Here is a 21,768-nt window from a genome sequence, read left to right on the forward strand (position 1 = left end):
TAGTAAACTTCTCTTCCCTCCAAGGCCTTAACATCTTTCTGAAGTGTTCAGCATTGGACACAATATTCTAGCTGGTATCTTACCAGTGACTGATTAAGATGGTATACCTTCCTTGTTTTTGTACTCTACGCCTCTATGTATGAAGCCAAGTGCATATGTGACTGTACCTGGTCATTTATCACTTTGTTCTTTGTGAGACCTTGCTAAGTGTAAATTGGCTGCTTTGTTTCAATTACAACAGTAACTACACTTCAGAAGTACTTAATTGCTGTAAAGCGCTTTGGGACCTCCTGAGATTGTGAAAGATACTGTCTGGTTTCTTATCTGGTCTCTTCAGCCTCTCTGTCTTGCGTTAAAGCCATTTCGCCCAAAGTACTCAAGGAGTAGTAGTGAGTGTTCAAAATTAACAATGTCCAGGGTCCAATTTGAAATTAGGACAGTTGAACTAAGGGATTATGCTAGCCCCATTGATTAGAGGATGCCAATGCCTTTTTGACAGCATCTTCCAAACCCGCGACCATGGGAACACCACCACATGAACGTTTATCTCTAACCCACTCACCATCCTGACTTGGAAATATATCGCCATTCCTTCACTGTCACTGGGCCAAAATCTGGGAACTCCCTTCCTAACAGCACTGTGGGTGTAACTACACCACATGGACTGCAGCGGTTCAAGAAGGCAGCTCACCACCAAATCCTTAGGGGCGATTAGAGAGGATGGGGAATAAATCCTGTCCTTGCCAGCAATGCTCACATTCCATGAACAATAAAAAAGACTAGCTAAAATAGAAAAGGACTTGGATTTGGTTGTGATTATTGATCAATCACTGTTAGTTTTGAGTCAACGTAAGATGTAAATTGATTAAGTTAATGAAATACTAGGATATATTTCATTTAACTGTGAGCCAACAAAAATAATAATTCTAAGGCAGTACACATCACTGATAAGGCCACATCTGACAGTGTGTGCAGTTCTAGAGAAATGTTGCTGTGCTGGGAAAGGTTCAGTGAAAAATGATATGGATGATTTTGGAACATGAAATCTGAGATGTGGATGGAGGTTCATGGCTCTCTTGAACATAGCCTATCTTCCACCTTCCATGAACTTGACCTCATCCAAAACTCTGCTGCCCATAAAAGATATCTTTGGCACTATTTCAAATAAAAGCAAGGGATTTTTCCTCAATGTCCTGGCCAATGCCTGTTCCTCAGCCATCCCTAAATTGGAATATCTCATCATTTATTACATTGCTGTTTGTGAGACCCTACTGAAATTATAGCAGCTTCAAAAGTACTTCAGAGGCTGTAAAGTACTTTGGGATATCCTGAGGTTGTGAAAGGCACTATATAAATGCAATTCTTCTTCACATTTCCATGGATGGTCCTTCTAAATCTATTACCGAGTCTGTGTGATGTAATCATTTGGGAGCGTGAGGCTAAGGATATCTGCCCCAGCACCAAGGCTGGGACATAGGTTCAAGTTCTAAGGGGAAGGACTGTATGGCCAGGATTTTGTCCTCTTTGGGTGGGCTCGGTGGGGGCGAGTGGGAGCGGTCGGGAAGCCAACCGCCGCCCGTGATCAGGACCCGACCGCGATTTCACGGTTGGACAATTAAGGCCCACCCAGTGTGAAAGGCACGCTGCGGCGCTCAGTGCTGCCTGTGTTGGGGGGGGTGGGGGGGGGTTGGGAAGGAGAGCGAGTGCGCAAGTTCACACATGCACGCGGGTGTGTGCAGGAAACGCTCCCTGAGACACAGAACTGCCTCAGGGAGATGGAGGTTTAAAAAAATGAAAAAGAAAGATTTAAAAATGTTAACAACATGTCCCTGCTTAGGCGGCTCCAAAGGCCGCTTGGCCTTTTGACCTGCCCGCCAACCGTAAGCTTGTACAGGCAACGAAAAATTTAATTCAGTTACTACTTTAATGGCCCTAATAAGCCTGTTAATTGTTGGCAGGCGTGGCCGACTTCCGCCCGCACCCGCCGAGTGAAATATCGCGTGAGCGCGTGATGATGTCAGGATGCTCGCCTGATGTCATCGCGCGTCATTTTACGCTCGTTCGGGTTGGGTGTGCGCCCGCCCGATGAACGAAAAATTCTGGCCCATGTTCCACTCTGCCTGTTACCAAATGGTACAATGCATAAGGTAGCACCAAGTGAGGAAAAATAAATTGGTTCAATAAGCCTGCTTCTTACACAGAACTTGTCTAATCTGCTCCGATCATGAACCCTATCCAACTCATTTTATCTCTAGAGGCTATTTCCTTCTGCAACCCGATTAAATCAAGCTTAACTCCAGAATACTTATTTAACCGTATAATTTATATTATTAATCCTAAACCAGTTGGCTTCTCTGATTCTGATATTTCCACATTCTGAGGGTCTAAGGAACCACTATGTGTTTCAGTCTTCTTTGTCTGTGCATACTCTACTTCCACTCCACCTTTGCGGGATCTTCCACAGGGAGGGTTCTAGGGCAAGTCACTGAACAAAGACAACAACAGCTTGAATAGGACCAGGAGTGGGCCTCTCAGTCCTTGTTTCAACATTCAATTAGTTTGTGGCTGACCTGTACCTTAGACCCATCTATCTGCCTTGGCTTCTTATCCCTTAATACCCTTGCCTAACAAAAATCCATCCATTTCAGTTTTGAAATTTTCAAATGATCCACAACCTCGATATTTTTTGGGGGGAGAGAGTTCTAGATCCTGCTATCCCTTCATGTGAAGAATTGGTTCCCGCCATCGTTAACTCTAATTTCAAGGTTATGGCCATTTGTTCTGGACTCACCCACCAGAGGAAATATTTTCATTCCATCTACTCTATCAAATCCTTTAATTAATCAAAATACCTCAATTAGATCATCCCTTTGTTTTGTATACTTGAGTGAATTACAGGCCTAGTCTATGCATCTGTCCTCATAACTTAACCTTTTCAGCCTGGGTATCATTCTGGTGGATCTAGCTAACTGCCTTTAATGAGCCTTACCAAGGATAATGGAGATGAAATTATCGGCTGTGTTTGTTGCTGACGCCATGCATGCGCAGTTCTGGTGTTTTACTCTGTGATACTATTGTGAGCGATGGAGTAGACAGTGGCCTGGAGCAGAAGAGCAGAGATGTTTATCAAACTGTTTGTTTTCCCATGAATTTTGAAAGATATTTTAAGCAAATGCACAAGCTGTAAGAAAACACCTTCCCCAAACCAGTAAAAAAAAACCCTCACATTGCACCCAGCAAGGTTCACCCCTCCCCAGATTACAGGAGGCCACTGAAGGATGCAGTGGGCCTTTATTCCAGGCACCAATTCGGTGATTTAACCCGCTCACGATCTCACTCTGAGCCTCGGTTGGTAACAACATTGTCCTCATTCAGCAGGCGCCGAACTGCTCCAACCCACACATGATTCATTCAGTCCCGCACCCGCAGCTCTGATTGGCTTACACACATCACCCTGCCCCCTCAAGCTGACAGGACAAAAAAGCTTTCTGGCAGGCTGGGTGCAGCGGAGTGACGTCATTGGTTTCCTGCGCGTGCATGCACCAGTGCACATGCGCAGACGGGTATCGGTGGCCATCTTGTGTTTTCAGGAGACACAGTGAAAATTATTAGCAAGAGAAGTAATGTGCTAAAAAGTCAAAAAATAATGACAGGTGAACAAAAACCAAACGGACTCCCCAGATACAACAACCCAACTTTGAAAGCTTGGCTTCAAAAAAATAAATCTGGGAGGTTTGGGAAACACAATGTGGGTGTTCAAGGGAGATATGGTGGCAACTTATTCCAGTGCAGCTACAATGAACGTATCACTGACCCTTCACCATGATCAATCAATAGCAAATGCAAGGTCTCTGTTCCCCTGACATCCTCCAATAGCTCGATGCTGCAATGATTTGAGATTGATTGCAGCAATCCATATCCTTGTCCGTCTCTGCTTCCCTTCAACCGTCAGTCTGCGCAGACCTAGGATCTGGAGCTGGTTTTCAATTTAAGAAACTGATCTGAAATTGACTCCTTGGTAAAACAAAATTTCATCGGGGATGACCTGAAAAAAATTTCTGACTCCTCCCTCGGACCTTGCTGTGGAATTGCAAACAGCAAAGGGGGAGAGTTTCGGGTCATTTGGAACTACCTGGCAAGCTGCCAAAGTTGATTCATAGTTATCAGGATCGGTTAAATGAGCTGGAACTCTTCATTTTGGAGAAACTTAGGGTTGATTTGATCAACTATTATAAGATCAGCTGGTTCCAATTAAATAGGATAGGGAGGACCCAGGTTCACAATTCTAAGTTGTACGAGGCCAGATCTAGGTTAGATGTCAGGAGCTGGTTCTTTTCCCAGGAAATAGTCAATCTCTGGGACAGCTTGTTGGTTCACACAGTAAAATGCTGATTCCTTCAAGTGGTATCTGGACCTGTTCCAGGCTGAGACAAAGATCACCTTGCGCAGAAGGTTGATATTGTATAAGATTGTCAGAGTGGCCTCTTGGCCTAATTTTGACAGTCCAAAAGGGTCAGGAAGAAATTTCTCAGATTTTCTCACGAGGCTGGCCTGTGTTTTAACTATATTTTTGCCTCCCCCAGGAGAGTATCTTGGGTGGGATTGGTATTCCATACATGGTGATGCACAAGGAATCGCAATTGTGTGGGACAGCTGAAAACTAGAGGGTCTTTTAGTGTCTGTCATTGTTCATATATGTGTGACTATTTTGGGCAAGGACAACCCAACCCACTACTATATATGTACAGGAATATAGGAAGAGTCTCCTTCAAGGGTGTTCCACCATTTAGTTAGACCATTTTCCTTAATTTATCTGCCTTTGCTCCATATCCTTTGATATCCTCACCTAACACAAATCTACCGATCTCAGTCTTGAAAGCTCCAATTGATCCCCAGCATCCACAGCCTTTTCGGGAAGAGAGTTCCAGATTCCCACTGTCCTTTATGTGAAAATGTGCCACCTGATTTCATTTCTAAATGGCTTATATTAAGATGATGTTCTCTCATTCTTGATACCTTCACCAGATGAAATAGTTTCTCTGGACTGGATTTTCACGGAGTCAGAGAGATTCCGTGAAGGTGTGAAACTGATGGCTGGGACCTGATTCCAGGATTCTGACCCCACTCCCGGCGCCCCCAATTTTCACCAGTGCGAGGTCAGGGCTTGTGAGGTCCTGCCAAAGAAGTCTCGTCAAGATAGGTAGCACCCATCCTTTAATCCATAAAGACGCGAGTTCAAACCCCACTGTGCAACCTCACCACACAATCTAGATTGAATCTCCAGCGAGAAGTAGAGTTGCATTTACATCCCAAAGTGGCTTGCAGCCAGTGAAGTACTTTTAAAATGCAGCCACTGTTGTCATGTGAGCAAGTTCCCACAAACAGTAATGTGATAATGGCCAGATATTCTGCTTTTGTGATGTAGGTAATGAATATTAGTCAGGACACTCCTTCAAAATAGCACCATAGAATCTTTTACATCCACCTGAAAGAACAGATAGTTAACATCTCATCTGAGAAAACACCACCAGCAACAGCACAATATTCCCACAACACTGTCAACCTTAATTTTTGTGTTTAACACCTGGAGTGGGACTTGAATCCACAACTGAGTCAGTGTGCTACAACCTTATCAGCTAGAGTGCTGGAGTGTCACAGATACTTTCCTACAGCTGAGATGTTACAAACATTATAAAGTTGACAGGTAGGAAAAGCCCAATTGGTCTGTCAGACCTGCCCCAAACTCATAATTCCTGCAGCAACATGACTAGACACTTCCCACCCCTCGAAACTGAGGTCCTACCTACAGGTCTTGCTGGTTTGGGTGTCAGATGCTGTCAGACCTGCTGAGCATTTTCTGTTTTTATTTTAGATTTCCAGCATCTGCAGCAATTTGTATTTATAAGGTGTAAAGCAAGTGTGTAATAGTTTTGTTTTGATTGTTGTGGCTGCTTTACTCCCTTAGTTAATGATGTATGTTAAAGAAAAATGTATGTGAGATATATCTACCTGTGAATTGCATTAGTGGATATGAGACGTTTTCCATGAAAATCAGTACATGTGACTAAAATGGTGTCCTTGTAGCCAGACCTGTGGCTTATCAGTGATTTCTATTGGGTAATACTGCTGGACGTGACTGTAATCCGATCCCAAGGGCCAGACTTGGCTTGATATATTTGTGATTGATATGCCTGCAGTTTTAAAATGATGTGCAGTACCTTTCTAAAATTGAATTAAGTACTCTAGCTGGTGTTGTGATATAATATAAATGTACCTTTAAGAGGCGTATCCTAAACTGCTGTCAATTACTACCATCTCGATAGGATGTAATTGTATTAGTCCCATGACTTGCATTCTGTCTACAGGAGCAGGTGGTAGGAGTCAATCATGAATACTTAGCTTCCTAGTTAATGTGTTTTTATATAGTCATATCTTCAAAGAAAGAACCCACGTTATTGTTTCACTAATCCTTCTTAGTACGTTTGCGCGGAATAGACGAATGTGACAGCTGGTGGGCAATGTTTCTCTTCAGTGGCTCTCTGAAATAGGCAGTGTTGCAATGAGTCATTTGATTGGCATATTGAGGCACGTGGAGTCAGTTTTATCTCCAGTTCACCTCACTTGGGACGCTATTGGGCCACTTCAGTTGGCGTCAATGGCCCTGAGTTGGGGATGGGAAAAATCAGCTAGGGTTTTCACTCCCAATCCCCTTGGTTGTTTAGAGAAGGTGTGTGCATAGTGGATGGGGTTAGTAATGGAGCAATGTCTCCCCCACCTGCCAACATTTACAGATTATACTCACACATAAATAATGGCCAACGTACTGGAAGACTAACATGGCCTATGGATCAATACTCCATGAAAGGCATTCCTTTGGCCATGGTTAAAGTACTGTGCAATTTTGGATACCCATTATAAAAGGGATATTATAATATTTATTGTATACAACAGCAGTATAATAGGCTCATCTGTTCCAATGTTTTCCTGGTTGGCCTCCCACCTTCCATAAAACTGGGCTCATCCAAAACTCTTAACCTAACTTGCACTGAGTTTTCTTTTCCCTGACCCCTGTGCTCACTGATCTATATTGGCTCCTAGTTCGGCAATGCCTGATTTTAAAATCCTGATCCTTGTGTTCAAATTTCACTATGGCCTCGCCTATCTCTGTAACCTTCTCCAACCCTACAACCCTCCAAGATATCTGTGTTCCTCCAATTCTGGCCTGCTGAGCATCCCCGATTGCCTTCACTCCACCACTGGTGGCCGAGCCTTCAGCGACCTAGGCCCTAAGCTCTGAAATTTCCTCCCTAAACTTCTAGCCTTTCCACTCTTTCTCCTCCTTTGACATGCTCCTTAAAGCTCCTCTTTGATCAAACTGTTCTAATGTCTCCTTCTTTAATTGTCAATTATTTAGTCTAACCACATTCCTGTGAAGTGCGTGGGTAATGTCCTAGTGTGTTAAGAGCACTTGGGGGGGGCAGTGGGGAAGATGGCGGCGTCCTGATAATATCACTGGACTGGCAATTCAGAAGGCCGCGTTAATGCTCTGGGTACCACAACAGCTGGTGGAATTTAAATTCAATTAATAAATCTGGAATTATAAAGCTAGCTTCCATAATGATGACCATGAAACAATCATCAATTGTCGTAAAAACCCATCTGGTTCACTAATGCCCTTTAGGGAAGGAAATCTGCTGTCTTTAACTGGTCTGGCCTACATGTAACTCCAGACCCACAGCAACGTGGTTGCCTCACAACTGCCCTCTGAAATGCCCCAGCAAGTCTCTCAGTTCAAGGGGAAATTAAGGATGGGAAACAAATGCTGGCCCTGCCAGCAATGCCTACATCCCACGAAAGAATAAAGAAAATAAATAAATGGAAATAGTTGTTGTATTCAGAGATAAAGGGGAGAATTGTCCCAGATTTGCATTAAGTGTGGTAGCAGGCGGGAAAAAAGTCATTTACTTGCCGGCAGCAATGATGGGTTTTCGCACTGTATCATCCCATTCCCGCCTCATTAATTATGCAGGCACATGAAATACGCTGTCCCACTCGGCGACAGCCTCCGATTTGCCTGCCACGCCATTACCACACTGCTTCCTCATGCAGGGTGCCATGTTTAAACTGCATCTGTGTTCGCAATTCTCAATGCTTGTAGCCCAGGAGGGCACTGGTGAAGACATGGCAGAGTGCAGCTCCCCGATTCAGTGACGCATCCCTGGGATGCCTTCTGGGCACCATGGAGGCCCGCTGCGATGTTCTCTACCCTGCTCTGGCCACGGGAGGCCCATCAGTTTCGTCACTCTGGCTTGGGAGGCGGTGGCAGAGGTGGTCAATGCCAATGCTGCACACAAGAGTTGGCCACCCAGTGCAGAAAACGGATGAATGATCTTATCTGTGCCGCTAGGGTAAGGCAACCATCTTATCACTCTGAACTCACACACTCACAGGTCCATCACACATTCACTGACATCTCACTCATTGCCAGCTCAAGGGACATCACCACCCATTCTCACACATACCATCATATCTCCATCTGGAGACTGCCTCCTTCGCCCTCACCACCTTGAGGCCACTTGCACAGACCAACATTGTACCTCACACACACACACTGGGATATTCCCCTTGCCCAGTACAGCCCTCACCCTGCAGACTCTTCCCTTGGCTGAGGTCACTTGGCCCCCATCCCCAAGCAAGCCCTAGCCCTGCAGCCAAGGAAAAGCCACCTTACGGCTGGTCTGGTAGGTAGGGGCCTGCCCGTGAGCCCCCCCTAAAAGTGAAATGGTGCTGTCTGTGAAGCCTGGCACTGATGACTGCGAGTGCTGACCGAAGCAAGGTAGGCAAAAAAACCTTGAAGTCCCAAGCGAAGTGCAGGTTGGCAGGTGCACGTCGCTTATGTGCAATTGTGAAACACGTCAGTGTGCATTCACGCCGACATACCTCGATTATCCAGCGTGGGGGGGTGGATGATTCCGGTGAGCAGGGCTTATAATAAGATGCTAAAGTATTGAAATTAGGTTCCCGACATGCGCTAGCGGGAAATGTGGCCCGCCGTTGACGGGTGAAGCGGGCGGTTGACGGGTGGTTTCACAACGGCGTCAAATTGATTTTTTGGCCTTCTCGTCATATTGCCCGCCAATGACGCCAATAGGGCCGGAAGATTCCGACACAGTGTTCGAATGACACTGCGGAAACAATTGGTTTGTTTTGAATCTCTTTTTTTAAATTGTGTGTTAAGTCATTTTTTTCTTTTTGACCATACATATGTTGACCTATCTCTTCTCCCATCACTCCTGTGCTTGTTGAGCTTCTTTGCCTCTCAGTCTGGTGATGCTTCGAACTTAAAATTCTCATCCCTATTTTCAAATCCCTCCATCAAATTGGCCCTCCTTAACTCTGTAACTTCCTCCAGACCTGCAATCCTCACAGAACTATGCATTCCTCCACTCCATGGCTTCACCATTGATGGCCATGCCTGTTGAAAAATGCCTTTGAGGGATAGCAGCGTGACATCACTAGAAGGGGGAAGTGCGTCATACAATCCAGTTTTAGTTTCACTTTTTGCCTGTGAGCAGAACATAGCACACACAGCTCTGCTGCTAACGTCTTCAAGCTTTCTACCCATGTATATCTGTTCTTATGTGTCTAGTCTTAATAAATGAACCCACAACATGTTTACCCAATCCCTTATGAGTGACTTGTGCCTTTAAATCGTTATAATAACATGGCATGGTGCTCAGCAGTGGTCAAACAGAGTGGCAGCAATATTAAGTACAGGTATGACATGGTGAACAGCCTTAGGTTGTACTCTATGACATGAGATGACCCTCGACGTTTTGGTCAGTCCACCGTGGAGCTGCAGCGTTGGAGAGTGTTGAAATCACAATGTGGTAGCTGTGCAGAAAAGCTTGGAAGACACAGTGAGATAGTGTTCAAGTAAAGAGCAGGTAAGCAGACGGATTCCTCGTGGCGAGATTGCAGCGCATGGCCTGTCAGTTCAGTGAGTGGGACAACGCATTGAGAGGACCAGCACTGGGGTCAGCTCAGTCGGGACAGGCGAGTGACCAGGGCGTGACCCGGATTGATAGCGAGCGAGGGAGAGTCAAACAAAAAAATAAACAAAATAAGCCATCATAAACACCGGGCCAGAGAAGGTTGCAATTATAATGAGTACCTTTGGGAGTGCTGCAAAAAAAAAATGTAATAAAACAAGGAGGAAGGCCAAAAGAATATTGTCAAAATGTCCACAAAATTCCCCTGTCTGAGTTGGGATGCAGCTGACCAAATTCAAAATGTTTAAACAGCATACAGAGCTTTGGATTCTTGAGTCAAGTGTGTATGAACCAGGCAAGCAAGCCATGAAAATTTCTCATAGCAATTGGGAATCAGATCTCTCAAGGCTGAATTTTTCTTTTACAAAATGGAAGAAATTGGCATGATCTGATCATCTGGATGCTGACTTGGGATTATTTTTTAAAGAAGGTCATAAGTTCACTTTGGAGCTGTCAACAAGTAGGCCTCTTCCAAGAAATCACCTGCCCTTTATGGCACTAGTGGAAAATCTGGTTGTTTGTTTGAACTGCAATCACTTTCATCGATGGGGAAAAAATACTGAAGAAAAGCAAAGGCTAGTAACTTGCTGGAAATCACATGGCAGAGAGAAAAAAAACAAGCTTTGAAGCTGCTGGTTTTGAAGGCAGTCTTGTTGGGGAACAAGCTGAGGAAGGAAGGCTACCCTAACTGGCTCCCTTGCTCTCTATTTCCACGTTGTCTAAAATTGGGTGCAGCTATCAACCTGTAGCCAGAGAACCCTCATCTGAGTGTAACTGATCTGCATTTGGACCTGCAAAGCTGAGACCAGTCGGTGAGAACGTCCAGATGTCCACTGGGACCAGTGGCCCATCTTCACACAAGGGAACTCCAGGTTGAAAGTGTCAAGAGCCTGCGAATATTATCCTTTATTTTACAATGGCCATCCTCTAAAGTCTAACATTTGTCCTTTGTTTGTTTGTGTGTGTGCGCTGGGGGAGTTCTTTAGGAAGGGATAGATAGTTATACTTCCCGATTACATTTGTGTGTTAACCAGTACTTGCAAATTGTTAAAAAGAAGTTTTGTTTTATAATAAACAATAACTCTGAGTTTATTGAAAGAAGCCTGTTGAAGACTCTTTTACTCTGGGCACCAGTAGCGGAAATAGACAATTGGATATTTTGGTGAGAAAATTAAACTTTTAAATGAATGGTATGGCCTGCAGAGTAGTAGGGTTGGACAATATGCGCACTCCTCCCATCCCAGTCGTAACATAAATTGGGGGCTCTTGCGGGATTTGAAACATGGACAGCGGGTGATTGGACGCAGAATAACAGCAATTGGTAAGGGATAAAAGGACAGAGACCAGGTTTCTTATCCATTAGCACGCTAGAATGGTTACCTTTGACGCTAGTGATTTTTTGAAACAGCCTGGATTAAATTATGATTCTTTAATGACGTTAACCGTTGTTTAGTTGGTGAGCGTGGCAGACGAGTTACAGATAGGAGTTAGGGTGAGAGCTAAGAAAGCAAAGCTTCGAAAATTAGTGTCCAAAAAGCTGAAAATGGAAGTAAAAGAACTGGAGGAACCTTTATAATCTGAAGGAGGCAGGTTTACACAGGCACAGCTTCAGTTAGAACAGAAAAAGCTGGAACTAGAATTTCAGGTGAAGGCAAAGGCAATGGAATGAGAGGAAAGGGAAAAAGAGAGAGCATTTCAAAGGAAGCAAGCAGAAAGGCAGAAGTGAGATAAGGCAGGAGAAATGCAAAGCTTGACCTCCAGAGAGAGAAGTTAGCAATGGAGGAAAGAGAGGAGGAATGAGAAAGGGAATACCGTCTTAAAAGATTGGTCTTTAAAAAAAGAGACCTCAAATGTAGAAGAACTGATGATGAATAAACTACCTCCCAACCCAAAGCCCAGTGGGGAGATGCTTAAATTTGTACAAGCCCTCGTCAAGTTTGAGGAAAGGGATGCAGAGGCATTCTTTATTTCGTTTGAGGAGGTAGCTAAGCAAATGAAATGGCCAAAAGAAACCTGGACATTGCTCTTACAGAGTGAGTTGGTGAGTAGAGCTCTTGAGGTTTATGCATTGCAGTCAGAAGAGATGTCTGTGGATTATGATGCAGTATAAAAGGCTATTCTGAGTGCACATTAGTTAGTCCCTGAGGCATAGAGGCAGAAATTTCATAACCTACGGAAACAGCCTGCGCAGACCTATATTGAATTTAAGAGGATAATTCAAAGTAATTTTGACCATTGGATAAGGGCATTAAGGGTAGAGACAATGTATGAAGCCCTTAGGGAAATAATTCTCCTGGAAGAATTTAAAAATTCACTTCTTTCAGTAGTTAGAACCCATGTTAAAGACCAGAGGGTTAAAACAGCTAGACAGGCAGCAGAGATGGCTGACTATTATGAGCTGGTCCATAAATCTGGTTTCACACTATCAATCTCGTGGAAAACATAAGTACTGTCACATCTTCTGAAGTGTTTGCCAAGATTCAAATGATTTGCCCTAAGAAAGTTGGCAACTACTCTTTATTGGCCAAGATTGATATAGGGGTAAGTGTCAACATCCTACCTTTGTGGATTCTAAAAGACATGTATCCATAGACGTGGAAGGCCATGGCAAAACTTGCTGCTGCATAACTTTCAGTGTACAATGGTTCACTAATTCCATGTGCAGGATCCATAGTCCTGGACTGCAAGTACAATCAATCCTTCTTGGTGTCACAGATGCTCTACGTCATGGGGGCCAAAGGCCCAGTGATTATTGGCTTGCCAGCATGTCATGAACTCACACTAGTGACAATCCATGGGGTCAGTCAAACTCATATGGCAGTTTAACCTCAGAAACTACACCTAGCACCTCAGTTCATGACCTAACATCAAAGTATCCAGAATGATTTGACAAAATTGGCAATTTCAAGGGAGCTGCAATGTTACACATGCAGGAGAGTGCAAGTCTGTCAATTGATCCACCATATAAGTGCAGCATCCACTTACAAGACAAATTAAAGGTTGACTAGACAAAATATACAAAATGTAGACAGATGGAATCATTAGAAGAGTACAATGACACACAGATTGGTGCAGTCACATGTATCATAAAAAGACAGATCATTGGGAGTTTGCCTCGATCCACAACATTTAAATACAGTTTGAAATGTTGTCCTTACAAAATACCTACATTAGAAGGGTTAAATACAAGGTTTGCAAGTGCAAAATTCTTCCAGAAGCTTGATGCCAAGCATGGCAATTGGTCGCTGCGTCTCATGGAGAAGTCCCATTTCCTACCGTGTTTGGAAAATACTGTTTTCAACAACTTCCTTTGGGGCTATCTGTTAGCCAGGATCTCTTTCAAGCTCACCTGGACTGCAATACATGCACTGTGCCAGGATGCATCTGTATTGCTGATGACATTGCTGTTGTGGGACAAACAAAGCAAGAACATGACCACAATCTGCACTTATTTGAGCAAGCAGCATGTAACAAAGGATTGGTGCTCAACAGCCCGAAATATGCCATCAGTGTGCAGCAGATCAACTTCTTTGGCTCTATGTATTCCAGTACTGGCATATGTCCTGATTCAAGTGAAATAGAGGATATTAACGTCATGCCAACACCTCAAGATAAGAGCGATCTTCGAAGCTGTCTGGGTCTCTTTAATTTCTTATCTCCATACATTCCCAATTTTCCTCAAAAATCTTCACTGCTAAGGGATTTTTTGAGGAAGGATGTGCCTTTCCTGGGGCACAAAGACCACCTATACCTCTTCGAACCACTGAAACAGTCATTATCAGAAGCATCAACATTGCAATTCTACGATCCTAGGGAGGAGACAGCTATTCTGGAGATAGATGGCTCACAGAAAAGCCTGGGAGCACGCATACTACAAAAAGGCAAAGTGATTGTATTTGCTTCAAACTCTACGTCCGTAACACAACCTAAGTACTCCAATATCGAGGGGGAAACATTAGCCTTAGTGTTTGGAATCATGTGTTTTCATGCCTATCTATTTGGCAAAAGATTAGTGGTGGAGACCGACCACAAGCCACTGGAGATGATTTGGTGAAAACCATTGATCAGTGCACAGCCAAAATTGCAACGTTTCTTGATAAAGATTCAAGGTTACGACTGTGAGATTAGGTACAAGCAAGGTAACTTGATAGTCACATTGGATACACTTAGTAGATTGTTTAACCCAGTGAGAACAGAAGATATTACCTTAGATCTACAAGTTGAATTCATTGACATTGAGCTTAAAAATGTTCTCCAAACTGATCTGGTGCATTTTGCACAATGCAAATGCCAGCAGCTGCGAGAAGAAACGACAGAAGATTCCACATTACAAAACCTGTGGAAAACAATCATTGAAGGATGGCCTGATTCAATTCAGCATGCCCACAAACACATGAGGTCATTTTGGGATGAACTAGGCATCCCCCTGGTAGTCATTTTTAAAGGCAGGCAGGTCATCATGTCGGAATCTTTGTGATCTGATATTCTTCAACAACTTCATCATTCACACATGGACATAGATTGGATGAGAAGACTCACCAGAGAGACAGTTTATAGGCCGGGTATAAACAATGACATTGAAGCTGTCGCCAAGAAGTGTGAGGCATGTCAAGAGCATATACCAAGTCAGAGCAAAGCACCATTGAGTCCACATGAAGTTCCTACCCTTCCTTGGTCCAAAGTCACATCTGCCCTCTTTCATTTCCACAGCATTCAATTCATTGCCATCATCGACTGCTTTACCAAGTATTCCATTAGTAGACAGTTGCACAATACGTCAAGCACAACAGTCATGCACAATTTAAATGTTATTTTCAGTTTATTTAATGTGTCTAGAGAGGTTATTATGGGTAATGGTCTGCAATTTATTGGTAAGCCATTTCAGGGTATGTGTGAGAAGTGGGATATTGATCACACTACTTGTTCTCCTCATTACCCTAGATCTAACAGCCTAGCTGAACGAATGATTCGCACTGTGAAATACCTAATTCTCAAATGCAGACAGACCAAGCAAATCTACATTTTGCAATGTGCCATCTGAGAGTGACACCTTTAAGTGCAACTATTCAATCACTAGCAGAGCTCATGTTTGGTAGACCAGTGTTTACCATTTTACCCACTCTACTCTCTCAGAAACCAGAGAGCAACTTTTAAAACTGCAAGAGAAGGTGACCAACAGGCACGATAAAATGCAGGTACAGAATTGCCAAGTTTACAGCTGGGACAATAAGTTTGCACCCAGGACCCCACAGAAGGTACGCAGCAACTAGCTGAGGTGACAACGATTTGTCTGGAACCAAGGCCCTGTGAAGTTGTTACACACGCACACACACAAAGGCTCAATGGTGAGATGTAACAGAGGACAAATCAGATCCATTCCAGCTCCTCAACCACCGTACAGTCCTACTGCATCGAGAACAAGATCCCAAATGCAGCTAGGAACAACACCCAAGAATGACAAACCTACAGATCACTGTGAAAACCTCCAGACAAGGTTGCCATTGCAAGATCTGGGCATACCAGTAGATTACCTTTACGCTTTAGAGACTCATAGATTCACCATTCCTATAGACTTACGTACTGGTAACTAAACATTAACATGTATTGTAAATAGTTATACTTCTTTGGAAGGAGGGAAAAATATCTTTAAAAAGAAAGGGAGATGTTGTACCATGCCTTTAAGGAATAGCAGCATGACATCACTAGAAGGGAAGTGTATCATGTGATTCAGTTTTAGTTTCACTTTTGCCTGTGAGCAGAACACAGCACACACAGCTCTGCTGCTGATGTCTTCAAGATTTGTATCCATGTTTATCTGTTCTCATATGCCTATTCTTAAGAAATGAACTCAATGTGTTTACCTAATCCCCTATAGTGATTGGTGCCTTTATATCATTATAACAACACAGCAGTGCTTTTAATAATATTGGCTATTAAACTCTGGAATTCCCTGCCTAAACCTCTCCCCTTCCCTATCCACTTTAAAACCTACCTCTTTGACCAAGCTTTGATCACATTTTCTAATCTCTTTTTATGTAGTTTGGTATCAAATTATGTCTGATCATGCTCTTGTGAAATGCCATGGGATGTTTTACTATAGTAAATGCAAGATGTTGTTGATATTAGCAATAGCAAACATATGGTGTGGTTTCATCAGGATGTAGCCAACGATGGGCAACTATTTATGTGGGGAGACTTAATATTCTGAGGCTATTTCAACTGAAGTAGAAAAAACTAAGAGGAATTGAAAGATATTTTTTAATTATGGAAAATGTAGTTAGTTGGAATAGGGAAGGGTATTTCCTCTGGTAGGAGGTCAATGATAGAGGGTTGTCAATTAACATTACCAATCAAGAGAAAGGAGAGGAAATATTTCTTTAAACAGAGGACTGTTAAAGCATGGAATGCTTTGCCATAGAGATTGGCTGGGGCAGTAGGGGAAGATCAGATGAACGGTTAAAACAGAGAAAGATATGGGGCTATGGAAATAGATCATGTTACAGTGCAATTAATTTTGGGTTGCTTCCACAAAGAGCTGGCACAAATAAGATAGTTCTAAAGGTCTCCTTCTGAGCTGAATGATCCCATATGGTTAGTACCTTCAAGACAGGAGAGAAGAACTGGGGAAATAAACTATTTAAAAAGAAACAGACACTATGTTGATTTGAATATTTCAGCTGTGACTAAATGTGGTGTAAATCGCTAATCATAAACCAAGCACTCTCTGTGGAACTTCTAAACAATGCCAGCTAAGCTGGTAAAAGGCATCAGTCAAATCTCAACTGTAGCATGTTATTTAACAACAACCGCAGCATCCCTTAATAACATTTTTAATGACTGAAATTGTGTGTACAAGGAGTGATTAACTGACTGTCATCTTAATTACATGCTCTGATTTTCCCCTTTTAGTCATTGTGCTGGAATGTGAAGGATTAAGTGAAGCTATTTTCATGTGTTTAAGAGTCTGGGGGATTTGGAGTTTGAAGCCTGAATTATTCCTCTCAAATCTGTCATTGATCCCATCAACCCAAATGCAGGTGTTCCTCTCTCACTAACAGGTGTTGGTGGAGTGTGAGCTTCTTTTCACACCATTGTTCATCCATAGACTTGATATTCATGTTGTGCTTAAACTTCTGAATTACTTTCACAATTTTCAGGGGTTTTTTTTGCTTTGTATTCAACATCGTTGCCTGCTCTTCTAAGCATCTCCTCCTCACATTCTGCATTAGCTGGAGAGCTCCTTTTACTTTCCAACATCTAGTTAAATGATAGCTTGATTCAGGGATTGGGATAGAGAACCCTTACTGTTATACTGGCTACAGAAACATCATGCATGCCTCCAGCTGAATTTACCTTTCTTTATCGAAAGCGTTTTGAAACAATAACAACTTGCATTTATATAGCACCGTTAATGTATTAGAATGCCCCGAGGCCATTCACAGGAGTGTTATCAGCCAGAATTTGACACCAAACCACATAAAGAAATATGAGGAAAGGTGACCAAAAGTTTGGTCTTAAGGAGAATCTTAAAAGAGAGGGACAGAGACAGAGAGGTTCAGGGAGGGAATTCCAGAGTTTATGGCCTAGTCAGCAGAGGTCAGGGCTGCCCATAGTCCAGTGATAAAAATTGGGGAATGCACAAGAGGCCAGAATTGTGGGAGTGCAGAGATCTCAGATGGTTGTGGGGCTGAATGAGGTTACAGATATAGGGAGATCATCATGATTTTTTTAAATTGAAGTGTTTACAGAGACAAGGCACAGTTTCAATTGATTTGTTAAGCAGAATATATGATGAGCAGTGCACTGTTTTCATACTGAGAACAATTAGCTTCCTGAAACTCCCCTTGATGATGAAAAGCGACATAGACACAATTTACTAATCTGTTGAACATGGGCTGACCACCTCCTGCCTAAACTGGTGCAGACTTTTAAAACACAAAAATTTGCCTGTTGGAGAACTGAGACCGTTGTGTCTGATAAAGAGGGAGAGGAAGAGAAAGAGAAAGAGAGGTTCTCTGTGAACTCCCCCCTTAAGTCGATGAGATTTGGACTAATCTTTTACTAATCTTTTAACGAGAGCTGTATAAAGTCACACCACAGTTCCAGAATGGAGATGATTGGGCAAGTTCCCTATCAATCATGCCTGGAACCTACTCATTGTGATTGATTTTACACAGGTAATTGGTATTACATTACTATCCTCCAGTCACTGTATTTTGCTGGAGAAATAATCCTGCTGTTTTTTTTATTCATTCAAAGGATGTGGGCTTCGCTGGCTGGGCCAGCATTTATAGCCCATCCCTAGTTGCTCTTAAGAAGGTGGTGGTGAGCTGCCTTCTTGAATCGCTGCAGTCCATGTGGTGTAGGTTCACCCACAGTGCTGTTAGGAAGGGAGTTCCAGGATTTTGACCCAGCGACAGTGAAGGAATGGTGATATATTTCCAAGTCAGGATGGTGAGTGACATGGAGGGGAACTTCCAGTTGGTGGTATTCCTATCTATCTGCTGCCCTTGTCCTTCTAGATGGTAGTGGTCATGGGTTTGGAAAGTGTTGTCGAAGGAGCCTTGGTGAATTCCTGCAGTGCATCTTGTGGATGGTACACACTGCTGCTACTGTGCATCGGTGGTGGAGGGAGTGAATGTTTGTGAATGGATTGCCAATCAAGTGGGCTGCTTTTTCCTGGATGGTGTCAAGCTTCTTGAGTGTTGTTAGAGCTGCACTCATCCAGGCAAGTGGGAAGTATTCCATCACACTCCTGACTTGTGCCTTGTAGATGCTGGACAGGCTTTGGGGCGTCAGGAGGTGAGTTACTTGTTGCACGATTCCTAGCCTCTGATCTGCTCTTGTAACCACAGTATTTATATGGCTAGTCCAGTTCAGTTTCTGGTCAGTGGGAACCCCCAGGATTTTGGAAGACTTTGTTTGCTATGGTTTTAATCATGAATTTGGAGACTCTGCATATTAACATTGCAGGTCCTGCCCCCCAATGCCAATTCCCCATGGCAATGCCTTGACCAATCAGAGTTGACCTGCCTTGTTTGAATTCAAACAAACTCTTGGCAGTTAACTGTTTCCTGATGCAATTTCCATAGCAATGCCTCCACCAATCAGTCTTCACTTACCACCCAATCAGCACTCTCTTCTCATGCAGTGTAACTTATTGTTCTCATTACAATGGGTATTCTTGTGTTTGTCCCGATGAATGCAAGACAACATGTAGCTTTTTTCAGCAATGCTCAAGTTCTGTACTGCTAAATGGCAAGTCTGTATGTTGTGCTGACCAGCTGACCTATTCTGTGAGAGAATGGGAGGAAGAGAGCAATGTGAGGAGAGAGAATGGGAGGAAGAGAGCAATGTGAGGAGACAGGGTGAGCAAGAGAGACAGATGAGAGAGTGGGAGAGAGAGAGATGAAAGAGAGAGAACCAGCGAAGGGTTCCAACCTCATAATGGATTCAGCTCAAGAGATGTTGACACAGTTCTCCAGTAGAATCTCATTATTCATGCTTGGCTGAGCTCCAGTCCCCGCTAATGGATTCAGCTCACCAGGGGTTGTTAACATAGCTGTCAAGGGAACCATGAGTTTTGTTCTCTTGACAGTTTTATGAACATTTAAGAGGACATTTTTTTAAAGTGGTTTTTGGATGATTCTGTTTATTTTTATGATTTTATGACAATTTTAAAGGATAATGGTTTTATTGAAGTGGTTTTTAAATTACTTTGTTTATTTTAATAGTTTTATGACCACTTCAAGTCTTCCCAATATTATATAGGGCTCAAGAGTTCTGTACTCTGTACATAGGGGATACTGGGTGAGTGGGCATTGAGGGGGGTATGGGGGTGAGTCTATATTGGGGGAGCGGTGAGAGGCTACCAGGATAGGTAAGTGGCTATTGGGAGCATGGAGTGGATGGGGGCAAGGAGGCATGGGGGATGGAGCGGCATGGGAGTAAGGGGGTAGGGGCTAAAGTTTTAGGGTGCCCCACATTCAGCTGCCAACTTGGGCCTATGTCCCTGGGAATTGAAGCAGCCTTCTTACCTCCGTGCCTTGGTATCTTCCCAACACCACTCCTGGCTCTACCCTGCTTCTGGAGGTGGCGGCCCCAACTCCAATCTGTCACCACAACCCCTGTTAAAAATAGTGTGCACAGGCACTGCCGGGCAGGATGTGGGATTGTGATGTCAGGAAATGGCCCAATTGGGGAAGGTGTTAGAATCGATCGTTAAGGAGGTTACAGCTGTGCACTTAGAAAACCTCAAGATAATTGGGAAGAGTCAGCATGGTTTTGTGAAAGGGAAATCATGATTAACTAATTTATTGGAGCTCTTTGAAGGAGTAATATGCACGGTGGATAAAGGGGAGCCTGTTGACGTACTGTTCTTGGATTTCCAGAAGGCATATCAAAGGAAAAGAAAAGCTCATGGTATTGGAAGTAATGTATTAGCATGGATAGAAGATTGGCTTGGTGACAGAAACAGAGAGTATGCATAAATGAGTCTTTTTCTGATTGGCAGGATGTGATGAGTTAAGTCCCGCAGGGGTCTGTACTGGGGCCTCAACTTTTTACAATTTATATCAAAGACTTAGATGAGGGGAGTCAAGGCATGGTAGCTAAATTTGCAAAGATAGGTAGGAAAGTATGTTGTGAAGAGGACATAAGGAGATTGCTGATGAATATAGATTGATTGAGTGAGTGGGCAAAAATCTGGCAGATGGAGTATAATGTGGGAAAATGTGTAGTTTTAAGGATGTTATGTTGCAATTACACAGGACATTGGTGAGACAACATCTTAAATACTGTGTGCAGTTTTGGTCTCCTTATTTAAGGAAGGATGAAAATGCGTTGGAGGCGGTTCAGAGGAGGTTTACTAGATTGATACGTGAAATGAGTAGGTTGTCTTATGAGGAAAGGTTAGACAGACTGTGCTTTTTTCCATTGGAGTTTTGAAGAGTGAGGGGTGATTTAATTGAAGTATACAAGATCCTGAACAGTATTGACAAGGTGGACGTGGGAAGGATGTTTCCTCTTGTGGGTGAGTCTGGAACTAGGGGTGGTATTTGAAAATTAGGGGTTCCCCTTTTAGGACAGAGATTAGGAGAATTTTTCTCTATCAGAGGGCTGTGCAACCTTGGAACTCTCTGCCTCAGGAGGTGGTGGAGACGGAGTTATTGAATATTTTTAAGGCAGAGGTAGACAGATTTTTGTTAGGCAAGGGAATCAAAAGTTTTTCTTGCCGTTGTTCTTGTATATGTAAATGCACAAGCAACACACACTTACACTCAGGAAGCCCTTAAATGTTAACCTGGACTATCAATTCACAGGGGAGTAATTAACTCCAATATCCTGTAACAGAAAGAAATATGCAGCCAGTTTTTAATACAAAATCTATTAATACATTTCCCTTAAGGAAAATAAACATCTCACAACACACAACTCATTACAATATCAAAGTTATTACAAAGGATTGCTCTATTTTTTATGCAAAGTAGAGAAATCATCAGGGGCATCCCAGTTGCTACTATTTTTGCCATCCCATAGTCTTTTATATTGTCATTTGGGAGACTGGTAAAATGCCTTTTACTTCGACTTAAACAGCAACCCTCACCACCACCAGTTCCCCATGACTGCTGTGTGTACTATTTACAGGATGCACTGCAGCAATTCATCAAGACTTCTTTGGTAGCACCTCCCAAACTCATAACTTCCATCACCTAGA

This window comes from Cetorhinus maximus, chromosome 18, assembly GCF_964194155.1.
Source record: "Cetorhinus maximus chromosome 18, sCetMax3.hap1.1, whole genome shotgun sequence".
Lineage (NCBI taxonomy): Eukaryota > Metazoa > Chordata > Chondrichthyes > Lamniformes > Cetorhinidae > Cetorhinus > Cetorhinus maximus.